Raw genomic sequence first — 6,103 nt, 5'->3', positions numbered from 1 at the left:
CCATCCTAGCATCTTAACACTCGCTCCTAGAAGACACCATTGCATTTAAAGGTTACCATGTGATGGCAGACAAATGGTTCAGTTAACGATAACACAGAGATGATTACTAGCTTGTTTATATACTTGCAATTAGGCGTAGCCCTTTCGACCACTGAAGTCCAAATGAAGCAAGTGCAACACTTCCAGCAATCTCTGAAGGTCTAAACACCAAAAAGTCAGCTCTTGAAATTGAAATTATGAAACTTTAATAATTGATGGCCGCCAAAATCTACACATTGATCCATGGATACTAAAAGTGAGATATGATTTAACACATTGGTCGATGAATACTAAAAAGGGGGATCTGATTTAACTTTCACACTTAGTTGTGCTCAGGATGAGGTTCGACGGGAGAATGCGAGCATGGAGGGTGTGTCATGATCATTGAATTTACAAAGGAAGTAGACAATAAATGAGCAAGCAGTAACAGCTTGCATCCTCTATTTCAAGGTGCTGAGCACCAAAAGCACCATCATTTTCCTTGTCCTTGCCTCAAACACAGACTTAGCCTCAATCGTGTGACAAGAAAAAACCGTTGATTATTTGAGACAAAACTGAAAGACAGAACCTCTCGACGATGTATATGGAGGTCTGTCATGAGAATGGATGCATCACTAACCGACCTGCAGGTCCACGGGGAGTGGCACATAGGTATCCTCCATCTTTCAAGTGAGACAGAAGTAAGCGACTGCCAAGAGCTGTGTCACACAAGCAAGCCATGAGAAACCAATTTCTCCATGATTCCAAATACTTGATGGGATTTTAGCAGGGTTGCTTTAGTTGCTACTGAGATGATAGACTTACATGAAGGGGGTAGACGGAGAGGAGCCTATGAAGGTAGTTGAAAGACAAGATCGTAGTCAACGGCGCGAAGTTGAAATGCTCACTGACCTATGAGCAAAGAATTTGCAGATTTAATCAGCTATCATGGCAACATATAACAGGACAGTATCATTGAGCAGCAATCGAATTACAAATCGACACGAAAATGGATTAAAAGGGCATCTTTACACGGCCCATCACATCTCAGTACCACGCTAGAAAGGAACGACTCAGATCAAATCAAGATGTGAGGGCTGACCTTCCAAATCCTATCTATGCGTCCCTCCTCATGGTGGCCAAATACAAGGCCCCGAGCCTTGCCGCGGCATCTGGGGGTACCCGTCCACGGGCCACGCAGTCATCGGACTGCACAGGATGGTCCACCAGGAACCCATCCATCGGTTTGGGGGAATCGAGAAAGAGAGGAAGGAAGCGGCGGGCGGGTGGTTGGTTCGGTGTTTCGTTTGGTGGGAAGGAGAGAGGGGAAGGCAGCAGCGGGCGGGGCGGCAGGTTGGGCGGCGGCTCCTGAAGGGGATCGGCGTTTGCAAAGGGATCCGCGATGGCAAGGGGTTCGACGGCGAAGGGATCGGTGGCGGCGAACGGAGATAGCGCAGGGATCACGGGCACTCTGGAGGCCTCGATCCTTAATGCAAGCGTGCTGGCAAGGGGTTCAACGACGGCCAAGGGATCGGCGGCGGCAAACGCAGATAGCGCAGGGAGGCCTCGATCCTGGGCGGCGACGAAGGGATGTCCTCTGGCAGGGTTCTCGCTCGAGGGCACTCCTCGCTCGGTCGTGCGTGCCAGTCATGGAACTTTTTTCGTTGGTTTTTTCATAGGGTTTTTTCGTTCGATTTTCTGGCGTGCGAGGGAACTACGTGGAGGCATCGCTCCCTACTAACGTGCTTTTAGTTGGTTTTTTGGGGGAACTGGGACTCTGGGAGGGGGGAGGAGAGAGGAAAATAAACCAGGTGAAGGGTGGAAGGTGGGATGAAAAATAACCGTGGAACGGAGACTACCAACTGCTCCATCTCTACTCCTAATGGAGCAGTTGGTAGTCTCGCTTCCAGGTTTTTTTTCGTCCCATCTTCCATGGTTTTTTTTGGTACCTCATCCCACCTCACACTGAGCCGTCACGAACCGAAAAAACCGCGTACCGAAGCCCCCACCCGCCCCACACACTTTAGGGCCTAACCTCCGATCACACCCAAGACAATCCAGCGAAAAAAACCTACGAAAATTAACCAGTGAAAAAAACCTAATGGAGGAGTTGGTAGTCCAGTACGGTTTATTTTCAACACTTTCCTAATGACAAAAGATCACGGATCTAACTTTCCTACCTTAGCCAAATCAACGAATCTCTCTCGTTAATGCAATTTGCTTTAGGAAACAAATAATAGATTCTTTCCTACCTTAGCCAAATCAACGGATCTCTCTCATTAATGCAATTTGCTTTAGCAAACAAATAATAGATTATTTCCTACCTTAGCCAAATCAACGGATCTCTCTCATTAATGCAATTTGCTTTAGGAAACAAATAATAGATTCTTTCCTACCTTAACCAAATCAACGGATCTCTCCCATTAATGCAATTTTATTTATCAAACAAATAATAGATTCTTTCCTAACTTAACCAAATCAACGGATCTCTCTCATTAATGCAATTTGCTTTAGGAAACCAATAATAGATTTTCAGGAAACAAATAATCTCTAATCTCTAATCTCTATCTCTAATCTCTAATTCTCTAATAATAATAATAATAATAATAATAATAATAATAATACCTAAAAGAAACGCAGCGTTCCGTTTCCTGTCTTACTTCGTCGAGCCTCCCTCCCGTGCGCTGTTAGTTTTCCCTGCGTACGTTTCACCCCAAACGTGATTCGTTCTTCTTAATTACGTGGTCCCACCCCCATGCGATCCGGCGAAAGAACCAGCAAAACCGTCGTAACCACGCACGCAACAAAAAATCCACGCAAGCCGTGTCTCCTCCCTGTTCAAACCCTAGCCGCCCCTTCCCAGTTGACGCCGCTAGCGAGTAGCGTGTAGCACAGGCACCAGTGCGGCCCTTCCGCGGTCCCCCTTGACCTCGCAATGAAACAGCTCGTCGGCATCGATGACGAGCCGGTGCGTCCGGTGTTGATTCCTGTGGATGGGTCAAGCAGGACAGGGGCGGTGGATCCGGGACATAGCCATGAAGTCTGCTTCGATGCGCGCCCAGTATTGTCTCAAGTGCATGGGGTCGATCCTGGACGGTGGGCGATGGATCAAGGACGTACATAGCATCTTTCACATACGCAAACGGCTGACTACTCAACCTCCTCTCGGCGGTGGCAGCGGCTAGGTCTGGTTAGCTACCATTTATCTTTAATACATGCCATGAAAGGCGATCAAGAGGAGCAATCATAAGCAGCGAGGTGTTCCAGGGCTACGAGCGCCAGTACTACGACTCTGCGTCTGCGAGGTCTTCGCCAAGATCGCCACCCTCTCTTCTTGTGCCTATATCTTTCAATGCAAGACTACACGAGGACTATGGTCTATGGGATATCAAGCTCCTTCAAATAATCTGCACCAGTTCTTCTGGAGAATAATGTGTATGCATGGTCTACAGTGGAGTTTACAAGATAGATTCACTTACTCAAAGATTCAGCCTAATATTTTCCATAAGGATTATGTATGTTATACCAACTCTCAGTAATCTCTATTACTAATGTCTTAGTTGGTAGTCTCGCCTCACTTCACCTCATCCCACCACTCCTATCTTTCGCCCACCTTTGACATCATCACATCACATCATTGGGTTGGCCCATTAACGTGTATGTGAACGCAATCCTCCCATCGCCTGCCCTCCTCGTGATAATCCCGACGTCCTCGAGCTGCCGTCCTTTTCTCCCTGATCTCCTCTACGAGCGTGCCTTCCTTGCGATCCTCCCAACGTGTCCTCGCGTCGCCGTCCTCTTCTCCCCAAACTCCTCTACCAGGGGGACTCCTCTATGACCCAGGCGGAGCGAACATTGTACACAGGTTTTTTTGGCTTTCACCGGTTCGTTCTCTACCCCCCCTCCATGACTCCCTCGCCATCGATTTTTTTCGACGTTTAAATGCAATCCCTCCGTGGGGAAGTATGGTGTGAAGGAGAGAGGCCGCGATGGCGAAGGTGAGGTGGACGTCATCCCGTTTTAAAGGAGAGGGCTCCAGCGAGAAATGTCTCACTACGGCGAAAACCGAGCGGAAGGGGAGGGTCCGACAGGAAAATATAAGGGTGTGTCATGGGGTGGAGTTTTTATGTTGAGTATGCGTGTTGGAGATAACAGGGTTCATAGTTTAGAAATTTTTCTCTCCAATATGGTCTGGATTTGTGGGAGCCTGGACTGTCGCATTGTTACATTTTTCATACAGTGTATCATAAAGTGTATCATACATTCAGTGAAAACAAACCCCCTTTATTATATACAGTATAGCCCTTCAATATGGCCATGTTTATGCTACACTAGATCGCGGGAACCTGCCGTCGACCTTAAGGTTGGTGTATGAGAGAGAAATAAGCTTCAATATCAATAATTTGTCTGATTCATTTATATATAGTATAGCACATAGCAACGCACGGGCGTTTTACTAGTTAGGAGTAGAAGATAACCATCAACATCACAAATCTTGTGCCTAATCTTGCATCTTTATGCTATTTAGTATAACTGTAACAACAAAGTACTGCTTTGCCTTACCAAATGAGCTACGCAATACTACATCTCAAAACCATCAACATCACAAATCTTGTGCCTAATCTTGCATCTTTATGCTATTTAGTATAACTGTAATAACAAAGTACTGCTTTGCCTTACCAAATGAGCTGCGCAATAGTACATCTCAAAATTGACGCGAGGAGACTGACACAACAATTGTAGCCTTATCAACTCTAGATCCCAACAATACTATGGTATTGCATTATTATAAAGTATTAATTTTTTTCGAAAAGGTATTATAAAGTATTAATATGAAAACCTTTTCTTGTGAATGGAAATTTACATTTATTATTAAGTGATACATTCACGGCTCTGAATGTATTTGCAGAACCGGTATTATAAAGTAAAAATGAAAACCACAGACGTAGTACATGGGTTGTAAACATTGCTGGAAGAAATAAAAAAGGGAAGAAGGTGTATACAAATGTTCTACGTGCACCGAGGAAAGCCTTTCCCAAGGTATTTTACACAATCTATCTGATATGCATAAGAATATGTGGACATGGAGTATAAACACTACTGAATGTTTCGCAATTACATAGGTATTTGATTTCACTGCACGGACTGGATGCTGACAGTGATGAAGAAGCAAAACCAACGTTTGCGAAATTTACATTTTTGGGATCACAAGGCAATATCATATTTTGACAGATGCAGACCATCTTGCTGAAGCCAGAGGACGAGGCGTAGACATACCACCCAAAATATTAAGTCTTGTGGGCAAAAATACATGATGACAGTCACCCCAAATAGCAAATTACTGGACAATGATTATTACCATCTACCGTGGGTATACATACATCCAGTCTGCCCACAATATTATGCCATAGCCTATGAGATTAACAAGTCTGAAATCACAAGTAAATTCCCCTCCTTGTATTATTACATAACGGGTCACCGTCAAAAATATTACATAAGGGGTGTTGAGAAATCAAATTCACTCCATAATTTTTCCCGTTTGCCACATTAACTCGTAGTGTTTTAACAGTCTGAATACTGCAGTTAGCTTTTTTTGTCATTGTTGGGAGATAAATGTTGTGGTACTGGCACTGTCAGCTAATAAAGTTGCTATGCATTCATTGAGGCAAAGCTGTATTTGCCTTTGGTAGTTTCCTCTCTTTGGGTAGCATATTGGAGTGAGATGTGCAGTTGCTGATTATCAGGGTTGTTCTCCTGGTTGTCTTGTCCTTCCATGTTTGCAATGATATAAACTAACTCAGGTTCTTCTGTTACTTCAGCCTGTAGTGCTTGAACTTGCACTTTATGAGCTAGTTTGCAGACCTGCTTATGACCAGGAAAAACCACTGTGTCCTTTGCATCTACTCCCTCCGTCCGAAAATACTTGTCATCAAAATGAATTAAAAGGGTTGTATCTAGATGTATTTTAATTTTAGATATATCTATTTTTATCCATTTTGATGACAAGTATTTTCGGACGGAGGGAGTATAACAGATGCCCTGAAGTCTGGCTTGTGGTACTCCTTCCTCCGGCTCTGCCACCCTC

At 44.6% G+C, this 6,103-nt stretch overlaps 1 pseudogene; it reads right to left on the bottom strand.

Moving 5' to 3' along the window:
• Positions 1-26: 26 nt before the first annotated feature.
• Positions 27-1,260, bottom strand: LOC125533037 (annotated as a pseudogene).
• Positions 1,261-6,103: the final 4,843 nt, after the last annotated feature.

The sequence above is a fragment of the Triticum urartu genome, chromosome 1, assembly GCF_003073215.2.
Source record: "Triticum urartu cultivar G1812 chromosome 1, Tu2.1, whole genome shotgun sequence".
Taxonomy (NCBI): domain Eukaryota; kingdom Viridiplantae; phylum Streptophyta; class Magnoliopsida; order Poales; family Poaceae; genus Triticum; species Triticum urartu.
The sequence above is the reverse complement of the archived record's forward strand: the minus strand, read 5'-3'. Positions and strand labels throughout refer to the sequence as shown.